Raw genomic sequence first — 17,039 nt, 5'->3', positions numbered from 1 at the left:
TATATTTTACCTGGTCGCACCACCTGACGATTATCAGTTGTGCCACCTGACAACATTAGTAATGACAGAAACTATGTTGAATAATTGCAAGGTTTGAAAGTGTATAATATCTTTAACTTAAAACTAATAAACATTTGTCAGTAATGTAATAGATAATCTTAGAGCTTTTAATAACATTATTTATTTCATATAATGAGATTCCCGGCAGTTGCGCCACCTGACTTTTGCAACTAATTTCAAATTAAACATGCTTCTACTTGGACGCCTGTATTAGCTTTTGCCATCGCTATCAAATTCATACATATAATTTAAAAATGTTATAAAGAGTTTTGTGATGAAATAACATTTTCCTAGTTTTACACTGGTTGTACCACCTGACATGGAAAGTGTTGCCAGCCTACCTACGTATTAAAACTAGCTATTTTTTATCAATATTTGAGAGAGATCTACAAACCTTTTCACTCAGGTATAACTGTCACTTGGGGTCCTCTTGATGATGCAATATCCTGTTTACTGTTATTACCTCTTCATTTCATAATAAAAGCCCCATATTGACGGTTGTGCCACCCTGACATTTGAGAACATACAAATGACGGACAAAAGTTTTCCAATTATCTCAATAGCTTTTGGTACATGTAAAATTGGTTTATTTGAAAGGTTTCAAACATAAAATCATGCCATAGCATTTTATTTTGAAATTAGTATCATTAAAATACAATTTTTAATAGTTTTCTTAGTCTGTACCTTTGCTCGGACAGTTGCGCCCCCTATATTTTGGGGGTTTGAGATGCCAAAACATGAAAAAAAAAAAGAAATTTTTGAATGTACTCAATATGTATTCAGACTAAATATGTTTTATAGAAGGACGTGATATACGTCATGAATTTATCTAATTATTTTACAAGGAAGTAATGCACTCGGACACAGAAATTTGCACGTCATGTCATTGACCCACATGTACATTCCCCACCGGTAAATTAAAGAATGAACAGGTTTTGACAGTAGCTACCCCTTTTTCCGGTCCCCTTATATTTCTGCAGTGTGCAAACAAATCGCACCAAAATAAGCAAACGAACGAATAGTTGAGAACGACCTTGGATCTTTTGTCACTCCAAAGTTAATTATAGTTAGCTAGCTAGTTTACCTGCTAACTTGCAAGATGGTTGGTTAGCAGACGCGAAGTTAGCTTGTCAAAAAATGAGTATACCTCTCCTAGAAGCTGCGATGCATTTCCGTTTTTTCCGCATCTGCCACTGCATCTGAACAAACCAAATCCGCTAACATAAACGTATTTATAAAGCTTCAGCAGTTGCTAACATAGCAAACAGAAAAACTTAGTATCCCAGATACCAAGCGCGTCCGTTCTTAACAAATGACGGTGCCTACTGCCACCTACTGCGGTGGAGTGGAACTGGAGAATACAGTCAATACGGGTCAACCAACCAATTTCGGAATGGGATACACAGTGCTATAACTTATCAGTCTATTTTGAAGTAATGTTAATGGCTGAGGGCCACCCCAAAGTATCTTAGCGACCTTTGTTTACAAACATTCACTATATGTATGCTTGTGTGCTGGGAGCGCTTGCATGCGAGTGAGTGGATATGTGACCCTGTATGAGAGTATGTGCATGTATAATTAAATCACTAACAGAATAATCAATCCCAGTACATATAGCTAGCACCCAACTTTATCTTGTGTTAACATTTATTTTATTTTCATCACAAAACTGAAGCATTTTCTCATACCCACCGTTTATTTTGTGGAGAAAAGTGCTATTTTATCTGTGCCTGAATAAACAAAGATGTATAATGAAAAGAATAAGATTAGGTATTAAGCTGCTAGAAGAAGCAGAAATATTATTATCACACCACTTATTGTTATCAATCATTAATTTAGCAGGCGCTTTTACCCAAAGGTACAGAAAGTGTAGGTGCAAGATCATTGAAGAATGGCATGAAATTTAAGAGATTGTATTTGAGATTAAGAGATTTGTATTTGAAAAAACTTTAGTCAAATGGATGCATTTTACTTTGCCTTTAATGCCTATAATGTAACATTCTAATTTGAGATGAGTGAACATAATTCTCTGCTTAATTCAGGAAAAAATGTAATCGGGTCTCACGTCCGAGTGACACACCCCCTTTTGAGGTGTTGGGTTAGATGACCTTCCACTTAACATTACATTACATTACATTATTGGCATTTGGCAGACGCTCTTATCCAGAGCGACGTACAACAAAGTGCATACCCATAACCAGGGGTAAGTGCGCTGAAAGACCCTAGAGGGAAGTACAATTTCAATTGCTACCCGTACAACAAAGATAAGGACCAGGGCCTATTTATTTATTTATTTATTTATTTTTATTTTTTTAAACAACAAATAAACAAACAAAGAACAAAGCAAAAGTGACCAAACTTCCAAATACTGCTTACCTAGCCAACTAAAAATACCGAAACACAACGTAAATCACAAAGACAACAATTAAGGTTCACAGGGAGGTAGGGAGGGATGGGGAGAGGTGCTGCTTGAAGAGGTGCGTCTTCAGTTTGCGCTTGAAGGTGGGGAGAGATTCTACAGTTCTGACCTCAACTTTCCCATTGACTTAAAGTAAAACAAGACTTTCAACGTGTGCTAATCTAGAACCATAATTCATATCACAGATTCATACAGATAATATCTATACAAAACCATAAAGCATGCTATAGCAATCCCAAAGTAATTATATAGTGTATATATAATATATATATAATTATATAGTGTATATGGTGTAAAGGGGTAACCCCACTGTTACCCCTTTACATCAGTCCGATCACCACTTCATTTCCTTCTCCACCCCCCTAGCTCCTCTGCCTCCCTCCCCTTCTCCCACCCCCACTGTTTCTGTCCGATGTAACCTCCGCTCTCTATCACCCTCCCTTGCCCCCAGAGTCACCGCTTCCCTCCCTCCTCTTGAATCCTTCTCCAAACTACCCACTGATTCCCCATCTTCCGCGCTGCTTTCCTCTTTCCTCAGCCCTTGACTCTCTCTGTCCGCTTGTCTCCCGGCCTGCTCGATCCTCCCCTCCCAGCCCATAGGTTTCTGACCTTCTACGTTCCTCCAGGCCCAGCCTACGTGCAGCTGAGAGGAAGTGGAGGAAATCAAAAGACCCATCGGACCTGTCTTCCTACCAGTCTCTCCTGGCGGAATCTTCCTCCGCTATCACCACTGCCAAAAGAAATTACTTCCAAACAAAAATCCAGAATTCCACCTCTAACCCCCGTCAACTGTTCTCCATTTTCTTCTCTCTCCTCAGCACACCTCCCCCACCATCTCAGTCCTCGCTCACCGCAATTGTTTGACGAGAAGGTTGCAGATATCCGCAGCACCTTCGCGACCACCACCACTTCTATGCCTGCCTCCCTTTCTGTGTCTGCCCCGTTTCTCCTCTTTCTGTCCTGATGTGTCTCACCTCCTGCTCTCCCACCGCCCTACTACTTGTGCCCTGGACCCCATGCCCTCAAACCTCCTTCAGGCAATCACGCCTGACATCCTTCCGTTTGTCACCTCCCTTGTTAACTCCTCTCTGTCCTCTGGCTGCTTTCCCTCATCATTCAAGAGGGCCTACATCACCCCACTCCTAAAGAAACCCGGTATCTCTCCTTCCTTTTCTATCCAAATCCATTGAACGAGCTGCCTCCAACCAACTCTCTTCCTTCCTCTCACAGAATAACCTGCTGGACCCCCACCAGTCCGGCTTCAGACCTGGTCACTCGACGGAGACCGCACTCCTCTCCGTCAATAAGTCCCTTCAGGCTGCACGAGCAACCTCTCTCTCCTCTGTCCTGATCCTTCTTGACCTCTCTGCGGCGTTCGACACAGTCAACCACTCCATCCTCTTAGCCTCCCTGGCATCTACAGGGATCTGTGGCCCAGCCTTAGAGTGGATCAAATCTTATCTCTCTGGCCTGTCCTCCCAGGTGTCCTGGACTGGAGGAGTGTCAACCCCTCACCCACTTGTTACAGGAGTCCCTCAGGGCTCAGTCCTCTGACCCCCTCCCTCTTCTCCATTTACACGAGATCCCTTGGCCCCGTTATCTCTGCCCATGGCATCTCATATCATCGTTATGCCGATGACACCCAACTCTTTCTCTCCTTCCCCCCATCAGACACACAGGTCTCTACCTGTATCTCCGCCTGCCTGAGAGACATCCAGAGCTGGATGGGCAATCACCATCTAAAGCTCAACCCAGGTAAGACGAAGGTAACCTTCATCCCTGCTCTAACCTCTCCCATCTCACTAGGGGATACAACAGTGACCTCATCCCCTAGTGCAAGAAACCTTGGAGTGGTGATGGACAACAGGCTGTCCTTCTCCGAGAACATCGCTACGGTGACCCGGGCGTGCAGGTTCTTCCTGTACAACATCCGGAGAATCCGACCCTTTCTCACCACCTACTCCACGCAGCTCCTTGTTCAAGCAATGGTCCTGTCCCGCCTGGACTATTGCAATTCTCTGCTGGCTGGCCTTCCAGCATCTGCCATCAGACCGCTACAACCAGTGCTTGAAGTGGAAAAAAATAAGTGCCAGTACTCCTTATTCACGTGTTGGAAAGCAAACCCTTGCCGGTTCCCGTTTGAAGCAATGAGGATTCAGATCAGTGATCAGAGCACAGTGTGAGTGTGCCGGTACTCCGCAGAGTAAAATGTAGAACTTCCGGTACTGCGTACCGGTGAGTACCGGCCCACTTCAAGCACTGGCTACAACTGATCCAGAATGCTGCAGCCCGTCTGGTATTCAATGTTCCCAGACATTTACGTCACCCCCCTGCTCAGGAACCTCCACTGGCTGCCTGTTATGGCTTGCATCAAATTTAAAACTTTGGTGCTCGCATACCAGGCAGTGAAGGGATCAGCCCCTGTATATATTCAATCCCTTATCAAGACCTATACACCAACAAGACCCCTCCGTTCTGCCACTTCGTGCCGTCTGGCGCCTCCCCCTGGGGTGGGAACTGGAAATGAGTCCCCATGCAGTCTAAAGGGGAGGGTACACGTTCTGCTGTCCTGAACTCCTGACAACTAGGGGGCACTACAGGCAGGCACTGTGACATGGGCTATGTCTGAATCAGCCTCCTAACTACTGTGTCCTCAAAGTATGTACTGTCTTCTAAGCATAATGCATACTGTTTAGTGCTTTTTAGTATGTGATGGGCAAAAAAATATCCTCTGCATAGATAAATATAACAATAAAATCTAAGATTAAACAAGATAAAATACCAATGGTCACAGCGGAAATTTGAATGAATGGGTTTTCAAAAGTATTTGAAAATGCTAAATAGTTGAAGAGAGGTTGTTCCAAAGGGTAGGTGCTAGAACAGCATTTAACAGTCAGATTTAGAATTATGCACACTATGAGTAAAACAAATCATTACATTACATTACAAGCATTTAGCAATCTCTCTTATCCAGAGTGACGTACAACGAAGTGCAGATCATGCATTGATACCTTTTGATTATAAGGAGGAGGAACTGCTCCAACCCCTCGGTTCAGACTGTATGTAGGCGCTGGACTTGTTCTGCAGAAATAAAATGTCTTTAGGGATATACCTTGTCGCTATGAGGGGAGAATTCTCTCTGTCTCACAGTGGTATGTTGCCTATCACAGGACAGCATACATGCTGCAGCATTTAGTGTATGACACATTCATGTTTGTATTTCTCTTTTAGCACTTTAATTTATTTCTGATGTTTCTCCTGTAACTCTTCAATTAGCTTTTTCAGAGATTTCTCAGTTTTGAGAAACTGGTCCTCTTTTTGCTGTTGTTCCTTCTGCAACTAGCCGCATTTCACTTTTAGGGATTCCCCATTGTATTTATACAGATCTGTTTTGAGAGCAAGCCAGTCATGATAGAGTTCTAATTTCATTAGCTCATTTTCATGTTTTTCACGTAAGGCCAGAAACTCTCGTTTGTACTTCTCCTGGAAGTCATTAAATTATTCTGCTTGTTTTCTAGCCACTTCTTCATATTTCCTCTTCATTTCTCTCATTTTTGTTTTGTAGTCTTGTAGGTAACGTAAACTCACCGTGTTCCGAACACCAAGTTAGCTCACTATGTTCCAAACAGTGCAACTTTAATGACGAATAAATACAAAAATACTTCCAGATTAGCTTTGGTTTTTGTGTGCGTGTAAAATATAATTTCTAATGTTTTCATAAAAACTTGGTACGAGTCACATACGCGATCCATTTCAGCATACAGTGACATCGTAATGGTGATCCACTACGACATGATGAAGACGTTGTCCTTAGACAGACATTTTTCATAGTTGAAGGATGTTTTCCTTAGCTGACGGATGTTTTACTGAGATGTTGTCTGAGGTCCACCGTAGTTAGGACCATCGTAAGCTAACACGGTCTTCCGAACAGAGGGACTTTGTGCAGTTAGTTCTCAATAAATATTGGTCCAATTCACATCAAAGTGTTTTAGTGTAAACAATCATAAACCAAATCCCTCAGGAGAAAAACTACAATTGAATGGACGTTAAATGCATTCTGTTCGGAACATTGTGAGTTGTTACTGCTAGGGTTGCCACATTAGATTTGTGAAAAACCGGGACATTCTACGCACGACGCCGGGCGGTTTTTGAAGTGAATGCACGCGCGAGACTGACAGCCTGTGCAACAGTTGCAAGGTGATCAGGAAAACTTTCGTATTTCTGCTACCAATTAAAAAGAAGTATAGGCATATGGCAATTGCCGCTGTTTTACTCATTTTTACCGGTTTACAGACACGGGATTGGATGTCAAAACGTAAAGGGGAAAAAACAGAATAGCACCACAATAATCTGGTTTTATTTGGAACTCTGACATTTAGAAGTACAAAAAACCAGGACAATTCGTGTCCTGGGAAAGAATAGTAATTTTCCGTGGCAGACGCTCAAAAAAAGAACAATCCCTGGAAAACCAGAACCCTAGTTACTCCCTAGTTACTGAACAGACAGCCCCCCCCCCCCAATCCCCCCCTGACTGCGCCATAGATAGTAATACACAGACTAAACATTCTAATTCAATCTAATTTCGACATTGTTTTTAGATAAACATTGTCACAGGCTACAGTCAGTCAGGTAGACTGTTAGGACCTGGTCTAAGTGAGACGGGTGCGTCGGGGGTTTGAACCCAAAATGCACGACTCAGAAACAATAGTGTAGTAAAGTCCCGTCAGGGCTTTATTCAGGGAATATCCAGAGAGCGTAGTCAAAAACAAGCAATGTTCGTACACGTAAAATCAAGCCAAAAAAACCAAAGCACAGTACCGAGGGAGAAGGCAGCCTCGTGATCGGTACACCATGCAAGACGTCCAGTAGCCAGGAAAGCTGTCAGCATGTAAAGTATGTACTGCCACTGGGGCATCTGGCTCTCCAGGCTCAGAGCTTCAAGGGCAACGAGGAGCCGCTTTGTTTGACAGATATTGTCACACCATGGAGGAACCATGTCTGATGCCCTGTTCCCTAGAATACTCCAAAACACGTTTGAGAAAGACGAAATGCTGCTTCCTGATTTAGAATGCGTTTATGCTGACCTTGAGAATGTGGGATAAGGTAAGAGGTGGTTGTGCTTATTCAGTATTCATGATATGTGTTAGACATAGCCAATAATTTACCTTGTTTGGATTTACTGTGTGGTTGTGAATGAAGCATTTAGCATTCAGATTTAGAATTATGCACACTATTTGTAAAACCAATCATGCATCGATACTTTTTGATTATAAGGAGGAGGAACTGCTCCCACCCCTCGGTTCAGACGGTGTGTCAGCACTGGACTTATGCAGAAACAGAATGTCTTTACGGATATACCTTATTGCCTATACATTAACTGAATTCTCTGTCTCACAATGAGTGCCAATCACAGGAAAGAGTGCCTGTTGCAACATTCATATTATTACACATTGACTTTTGTGTTTCTCTTCTAGTGCTTCGATTTCTTTCTGATGTTTCTTCTGTAACTCTTCGATTTTCTCTTTCAGGGATTTCTCAGTTTTGAGAAACTCTTCCTTTTTTTCTTGTTGTTCCTTCTGCAACTGGCCACATTTCTCTTTCAGGGATTCCTCATTGAGTTTATGCCGACTAGTTTTGAGAGTTAGCTGCTCATGATCTTGCTTTAGTTTCATTAGCTCTTGTTCATTTTTTTCGCTTAAAGCCAAAAACTGTTGTTTGTACTTCTCCTTGAAGTCATTAAATTCCTCTACTTGTTTTCTAGCCTCTTCTTCAGATTTCCTCTTCATTTCTCTAGTTTTTGTTTTGTAGTCTTCCTCCATTTCTTTACATTCTTTTTCTTCTCTTTCTTTCCTCACCCGATCCTCCTTCTTCCTCTTCCGTCTCTCTTCTTCTCGTTCTTTGTCAAATTCCTCCTGCAGCTTTGCCACCCTTTTTCTCTCCTCCTCTCTTCTCTGCTCATCATCTTTATCTTGTCTCGCTCTCTCCTGTCTTCGTTCCTTGTCCCATTCCTCTTGTTGTTTTTTCAGCTGCCTTTTCTTTTCTTCAAGATTCCTCTCCATTATTTCCTCTTGATCTCTCCTTTCTTTTGCTCTCTTTTGTCTTTCTTGTTCTCTTTCTTTTTCAAACTCATCCCTCATTTTCTTTTGTTTCTCATCCCACTCTTTTCTTTCTTGCTCTACTTTTTGCTTCCATTCCATCTCCACCTCCTTCTGTCTTCTTTGTTCCTTTCTCCTTTCCTGTTCCCATTCCTCAGCTCTTTTCTTCATGTCTTCCTGTATCTCTTTCTTCTCTTTCTCTGCCTCTTTAATTTTCTGTTCCCACTCCCTTCTTTCTCTCTCCTCACGGTTTCTCCTCTCCTGCTCCTTTCTATCCCTCTCTTTCTTTTCTTCTGCCTGCTTTTCCTCAAATTCTTCATTTTCTCTTCTTTGTTTTTCTATCAGCTTTCGTCTCTCTATTCACTCTCTTTCTACCTTCTTCTTCTCTTCTTCTTCCTTTCTTTTCCACTCCTCATTCATTCTGCTTTTCTCTCCCTCTATCTCATCTATTTTTTTTTCCACTCTAATTCTTGTATTTCCTTCCTCTTTTTCTCTTCCTCATCTCTTTTTTCTTTTTCTTCCTCCTCTTTTTTCTGCCACTCCTCACGCTCTTTCCTTAAATTTTCTTCTTTTTCTTTCAGCTCTTTTTCCCGATGGGCTCTTTCTCCCTCTTCTTTAAGTCTCTGCTCTTCCATCCTTCCCTTCATCTCTTTCATCTCCTCTTCATGTTTTGCCTGCAGCTCCTCTCTCTCTCTGCATCTCTCCCTCTCTCTCTCTCCGTATTCTCTCACATTCTTTCCTTATGGTCATTTCTGCCTCCTGGAACATCTCATTGGTGTAGCAGCCTCCTCCGTTCTTCTGCACCACCATGTCTATCTTATCCAGCAGCTCAGACACTTGGGTGAAGTTTCTCTTGTCTTTATTATTGAAGACATGAAACCTGTTTCCACAGCTTTTAATCAGATTATGGATTGTAGCATCACATTTTTCAATGAAACTTTCAATTGGTTTATTAAGATCATCCCCTCTTGTGAACAGAACCATGGTGAACATTTCCAAAGGTATACTTAATGAGCTGCAATGTTTCCTTCTCCTCCTTTGTGATTCTCCCGATCTGTAGCACCAGGAGAAACACATGAGGTCCTGGAGCCAAATAGGAGATGCAATTGGCTATTTCCTGCTGGACCTCCTCATTAGACACTGATGTGTCAAAGAGACCCGGTGTGTCAACTACAGCAACACGCCTGCCAGCTATTTCCCCTACTCCTTTCTTACAGCAGGTAGTTACTGATCTTGAACTGGGCTGAGACAGGAACTCCTCCCTCTGCAGTATGGTGTTTCCTGTGGCACTTTTCCCATTTCCTGTCTTCCCCACGAGCACAATCCTCAGACAGCTCTGATCTTTACCCTCAACACCTGCAGAATAAAGAAATCAGTATAATTAAGACAGAAATTTCATTAAAAAAACTCCTGTGGAGGTTATGCAGATGATTTCATAATATAGATTGTAGATGGCAGGATCAAGAATGACTAATTGAATGATGTACACAAATAAACATGAACTCAATCCTAAATGACGGCAGGACAACCTCTGACAGGCAAAATGCAGGTGGAAACCTCCTAATAAAATGAGAATTCCTATCTAAGAACCAACTAAGTTTTACACTCTGACAAGCATTGTGTCATTACTTACATTACATTAATGGCATTTGGCAGACGATCTTATCCAGAGCGACATACAATTGATTAGGCTAAGCAGGAGACAATCCTACCCTGGAGCAATGTAGGGTTAAGGGCCTTGCTCAAGGGCCCAATGGCTGTGTGGATCTTATTGTGGCTACACCGGGATTAGAACGACCGACCTTGCATGTCCCAGTCATTTACCTTAACCACTACACTACAGGCCACTTTGCTGTACACTCAGAGTGTATAGGGTCTATACACTCAGTGACCACTGTCTTAGGTACACCTATACACCTGCTCATTAATGCAAATATCTCATCAGCCTAAAAAGCATGCAGACATGGGCTGCAATTTAAATTGAATACAAACTTACCATTTAGTATGTCAAAATAATTTGAATATGTCTGAAACCATAGCTGCATAAAACAATGTGCTAAAGATTCTCGGTGAAATATCATAGTGAGCAAACACTAGACACTATGCTGGCACGAGTATCAGTGCACATGACCAAAGCACACTGAAGGACAGTGTTCAAAGCAGAGAAATAGTTGAACAATATAAATGCAAGTATTACCTTTAACTATGCTTAGCGGAACACTACAGTTAATATCAATGGATATATGTCTTTAAATGTCTTTAAACGATAGGGTATATCGCAACCACCCCACTTGGCAGGAGTTACGTCCTGCTTCTTATGTGGGGTGGTTAGCATAGGAGTCGCTCCCCTCAGACGTCTTCAACTGAGGGCAGAGCTGCATGTTTCAGAACTGCTGACTTCACTGGGTTTTCAAGTGGGCACCCCACTTCACAGGTGTTTCGTCAACTAGCCCACGACACCTCAGTGGGGCTTGACAGCAGAACCAGCGTCCTGGAACTGCTCCCTCGGCCGTTCAGGACTTCACCACACAGCTCTGACCCCCTTCCCCTCTGCCAGCCTGGTTTAGCCACCGCTCGCTCCTCTTTATCCACAGCCATCTGGATGCTGTCTCTGCCTGCTTTGAGATGTTGTTCACCAGGTTCTTGCGGGTTGCCCCTCTAACCCCAAGCATCCCCAGTGCTCTCCAAAGTGACTGTCCCGGGAACCCCCTGCAACCCACCTCCACTGGTAGATTCCAGGCTCTCCAACCCCTCTGCTGGCTCTCAGAGATGAGGGACTGATACTTCCCCAGCTTGCGCTCATGTGCCTCCTCGATCCTTTCCTCCCAGGGTACCATCAGCTCTATTAGGACCACCTGCTTTCTTGCTTGGGACCAGAGCACGATATCTGGTCAGAGGCTGGTGACGGCAATCTCCTCTGGAAACCCGAGTTGCCTTCCGAGGTCAACTCTCATCTCCCAGTCCTCTGCCGTACCAAGGATCCCTGAACATCTGTCCTCCTTGCCTGCCTTCTCCCCAGGCCTGAGAAAGCCAATGAAGCGGGGGCCTTTTTTTTGGGCCTTAGCTCTTTTCCGCTTCCTCTCCTTCTCCAGTCCATCGGCCAGTTGCGCCAGCACCTGATCATGGCGCCACCTGAACCTCCCCTCAGTCAGGCTTGCCCGACAGGACGACAGAATGTGTTCCAGGTTTGCTGGTCTCTTGCACTGCGCACAGAAGGGATCCTCTGTCAGTCTCCATCTTTGGAGGTTTGTCGGTGTTGGCAGTACATCGTACACGGAGCTAAGGAGGAACTTTATCCGATGCCCCTCCATGTTCCAGATGTCCTTCCAACTGAGGGATCTTCCCCGGACACTGTCCCACCGGGTCCAGCTGCCTTGCTGTTTCATGGCTACTGCCCTGGCTTGTCTGCTCTCTTCCTCCACAGCCTGAATCTCCTTCTGCACCATCCCTTTCCAGTCCTTTGCCTCCTTCCAGCTTGTTCGGGTGATGACTCCCAGGCCCAGCCTCCCCTGGGTCACCGTACCCATGATGTTTGCATGTTGTAAACGCTCCTCCGCTTCCCTCAGAGCTCCGTTGGCCTTCCACTTCCGTCCCGTCTTCACCATGATGTTCGCCTGTCGCACAGCCTGGTCATCACTATCGCGCAACATCATGGCCAACCGGACTTTGGCTGTCTTAAATTTCTCCACGACTGATGTGATTGGCAGTTGCAGTTTGCTCCCGGAGCTGTTTAGCCCTATAGAGCAAAAGCTTTTGGGGACAGACAGCCACCTCCTGAGGAAGTTGTTAATTTTCCTTTCCAAAGCCTCCACTGTTGTCAAGGGAACCTCGTACACAAGCAGTGGCCACAGGAGCCTTGGAAGGATGCCGTGTTGGTAGCCCCATACCTTGTACTTGCCAGGCAGGCCACTCCTCTCCAGGGCTTTCAGCCAATCTTCTGCTTGGTTGAGCATCTCCTTCATACTTACTTTGTCACTCAGGTCGGCTCTGTACCACCTTCCTAAGCTCTTTACCGGCTTCTCCGTGACCGTTGGGATGGTGTCTTCACCGATCTTAAACCGGAAGCGGTCCTGGACACGGCCCCGCTTCAGGACTAAGCTTCTTGATGGTTTGAACTCCATCCATATACAATATTTACCTTTTAAAATTAACATCCTTACATCCTAACTCACATCAATTAGCTGCCATCATAAATGTGCATTGTGCTAAAAGTGGCAGCGCCTTCTATGAAGTGGTAGTATTTATGCAAAGCCATCTTACTTTTTACTCATATATTAAAGGTGTCTTATATATGCAGCATGACAGTATACATACAGTTCTCATGTTCTTCTTTACGCTGAAGTTCTTAATGACATTGGCTGTATGTTTGGGGTCCTGCTGCAGAATAAATTTGTGGCCAATCAGATGCCTCCCTGATGCTATTGTATAATGGATAAGTATCTGCTGGTACTTCTCAGCATTGAGGAGACCATTAATCCTGACCAAATCCCCAACTCCATTTGCAGAAATATAGCCCCAAACTTGCAAAGTCGCTTGGCCTTGTTTTCACATAGGAGATATGGCTTTTTGCCCGCAATTCTTACATGAAGACCACTTCTGACCAGACTTCTCCGCACAGTAGATGGGTATACCTGGGTCCCACTGGTTTCTGCCAATTCTGAGCTGATGGCACTGCTGGACATCTTCCAATTGCAAAGGGAAGTACGCATGATGTGTCTTTCACCAGCTGCACGAAGTTTCCTTGGCCGACCACTGCGTCTACGGTCCTCAAAATTGCACGTTTCTTTGTGCTTTTTCAACAGAGCTTGGACAGCACATCTGGAAACCCCTGTCTGCCTTGAAATTTCTGCCTGGGAGAGACCTTACCGATGCAGTATGACTACCTTGTGTCTTGTTGCTGTGCTCAGTCTTGCCATGGTGTATGACTTCTGACATTAAACTGACTTCAGCAACCTCACCTTGGAAGCACAGTTTGTCTATTCCTCACCCAGTTTTAACCCTCCTACACAGCTGTTTCTGTTTCAGTTAATGATTGTGTTTCAACCTACATAATACATTGATGATCATGAGCTCCTGTTCGGTATAATTGGTTAATCACACACCTGACTATATGCCTACAAAATCCCTGACTTTGTGCAAGTGTACTTAGAAGAATTTGCTGGTTTGAAAGCAAAGGGTGGTCACACCAAATATTGATTTGATTTAGATTTTTCTTCTGTTCATTCACTTTGCATTTTGTTAATTGATAAAAATAAACTATTACCATTCCTATTTTTGAAAGCGTTCTTACTTTACAGCATTTTTTCACAACTGCCTAAATCATTTGCACAGTACTATATATAGTGTGTGATTTCAGATGCAGGCATGGTCTAGAGGTTCCGCTTTTGTTCAGACCAAACATTAGAATGGGGAAGAAATGTGATCTACAGTAAGTGACTTTGACCGTGGAATGATTGTTGGTGCCAGACTCATACCTCAGTCTCTAGAGTTTACAGAACATGGAGTGAAAAACAAAGAACATCCAGTGAGCAGCAGTGGGTGGAAACACCTTCATAATGAGAGGTCAGAGGAGAATGATCAGACTGGTCCTGTCAAGCTGACAGGAAGGCCACAGTAACCCAAATAACCATACGATACAGCAGTGATATGCAGCTTCTCTGAACACACAACACGCAAACCTTGAAATAGATGGGCTACTGCTGCAGATGCGCAATGTTAAAAAAATACATCAGGCCTCATAAATACCCAATAAAGTGGTCACTGAGTGTATTACCATTTCATGAAATGATAAACCCCTCCAAACCTACCCTGTGATGTGCCATCAATGCGTTCTTGTAATTCTCTGATCTTCTGGTCCTTCTCCTCCAGCTCAGTCTTGTGCCTGGCCTCCAGCTCTCGAACCTTCCTCTCCAGCTGTGCCGCCCAGTACATATCCAGGGAAAAGCAGCTTTCTGTTGCTTTATTCATCTCCTCTATAGCCTTCAGAAGCTTTGGAACCATTGGGTTATTCACAATGTCCTCTGTGTTTAAAACACAGAACCTGTTGCCACAAACCTCCAGAAGCTCCTGGGTATCTTTACTCCCCTGGAGAAAGTCAAGTTTAAGAGTTGGACTTTCATGGGTGAAAAGGATCAGCATGTAATCAGTGACTTTAGAGCCAAATAACTCCTGAATCCTTGTTATTTCGGCCTTGTTTCATCAGTGAGGGGACCAGCTGGTGTGACCAGGAGGAAGGCATGAACTCCAGAGCCACAGAGAGAGGCACATTGGCGAGTCTCATAGGTAACATCTGCTGCCATTTCCACCACAGTAACCAGGTGACCACACACTTCTCCCTCTCTCCTCTCACACACTGAAGAGGGGCTGGGATCCACACTGGACTCCCTCTGTCCCAGGATGGTGTTTACTGCAGAAGTCTTCCCAGCTCCTCTCCTCCCAAACAACACCAAGTTCAGTGGGTCACCCCCAGCCACTGGAATAAAGAGGAAGAGTCTGTTATCTTACAATCGTGTCTCACTGTATTATTGTCATTTTGGGCATACTGAGAGTCAGTTCATTAATATGCTTTTCAGTACATCTTCAGAACATCTATTATTCCTCAGTTGAGTTTCCATCCGTTTTTAGCAGTAAATCCCAATAGTAAACTGCTCCAAAAGTTGACTAATAAGAAATATGAAATTAATTTGTCATCAATGTCAGTCCGTTTTTCCAATAACCGGTGATACATCTACAGTGGGTTTTTTTTCAATACAATGTCATGTGCCTACATTTTCTCTCACCAATCAAAGGCCAGGATTTCTTTTAGGATTAAGTTCTTTATTTATGCAGTGTTCAGAAGCATTAAAGGTTAAGTTATCCATCTTATTTTACAAGTTATTTTTTTTTACCTTCCATTTCCTGTGGCTTCTGCTTCCTCTCCATCTGAGTCCCCATCAGTGAGCCCTCCATCCCTCCAAGTGCAGCTGATTCTGGCTCCTGGAGTATCTCACAGCTGATGAAACCTCCTCCATTCTCCTCCACCATCTGCTCTATTTTCTTCATTAGTTCAGCAGCCTGGGTGCAGTCAATCTGTTCTGTGTTCAATGTGTGACACCTTCCACTGCACTTAACAACTTTGTCAACAGGATCCTTACCCAGGTTGTGTTTTTTACCGCTCTGTATAGCCAGTACCACCGAGCACTTAAAGGCATCATCACTGAAATAGCCCAGGACTCTCTTTAGTTTTTTTCTCTCACCTTCTGTAAACACCCCCTTCTGCAGCACCAGCAGAAGTGCATGAGGACCTGGGGCAGCCAGGGTCACACATCTCTCTATCTGATGGAATAATTTTCTGACAGGGAGCTGAGGGTCCAGTAAATCTGGAGTGTTGATCAGAGCCACAGGCCTCCCATTCACCAGACCTTGTGCTCTCTCACACTGATCTTTTACTGAAAGCACCTCTCTCCTCAGGATGGCATTTCCCACTTTACTCTTCACTTCTCCAGACCTCCCCAGCAGCACAATCCTCAGACCAGACACTGTAAAGTAGGACACAGTTTTACTATAAGATAGTTCAAAGCATTGCACTTTTGTTAAATTGTAAACTTTTTTGAATGTTGTATACAACCTTGCCCGTTGATAAAAATAAATACATCTTTTTTGTTAACTGGCCAATGATTAGGCATCAGAAGATGCAAATAGCGTTTGCAATTAAAATACGCAGAAAAACCCTGACATCACTTCAGGTTCCAAAACAAACTCGGCGATGATAGTAGATCGAAAAAAGTAAAATTATAGAAGATTCCAGGGACTTTTACTTTATAAATAGTTCTTTAGACAATCAGATAAAATGACAATCAGATAAAATGACATTTTTAATGTGTTTTTTTTATGTATTTTTTAAAAATACAATAACACATTGTGGCCAATCGAAGAGGTCAGTGACCATTAACTTTTTGGACACTTTTTGGAAGTCGGGGCTGCTTTTTCATCACCTTTTGGTCACCTTTTTGGTAAAATTAAGCGTTATGTTAAAATGAGCTAGCTTTCTTAAAGCTTGGGAAAGCAAATCATTTAAAAAAATGTTATCCTCCAAGAGACAATGTTGAATGACGAACACGACACAGAACAGTTCAGATCAGTGGTATTAACTTACTGCATGGATGCTCAAAGTCCATGCTGCTTCTTCTACATGAACCCTTCTCTGTGTTCACATCCCCTGTAATAACAGTGTGAGTCAATATTTAATACACAATAAACACAATCGATATGGAATACACATGCATAAACATAGATCAGACACTGCAAAGTAAGATACCAGGGTTACTGTAAGAGACTGAATTTGTGAGGTTTTGTTATTCTGTTGTCTGTTTTAAGTCCTTTTTTAACCTCTGTGCTTTCTGTAGTCTGTCTGTCTCCCCATTCATTCCCTGTCATTTGCTTCACCTGTCTTCTATTTCGTGTCTCCGCCTCCCACTCCTTATATG

The 17,039-nt window shown here is 43.3% G+C and overlaps 1 pseudogene; it reads right to left on the bottom strand.

The window, feature by feature from the left end:
* Positions 1–7,856: 7,856 nt before the first annotated feature.
* On the bottom strand, positions 7,857–15,597 carry LOC133114028 (golgin subfamily A member 6-like protein 22; annotated as a pseudogene).
* Positions 15,598–17,039: the final 1,442 nt, after the last annotated feature.

Source organism: Conger conger, chromosome 16 (assembly GCF_963514075.1).
Source record: "Conger conger chromosome 16, fConCon1.1, whole genome shotgun sequence".
NCBI lineage: Eukaryota > Metazoa > Chordata > Actinopteri > Anguilliformes > Congridae > Conger > Conger conger.
The sequence above is the reverse complement of the archived record's forward strand: the minus strand, read 5'-3'. Positions and strand labels throughout refer to the sequence as shown.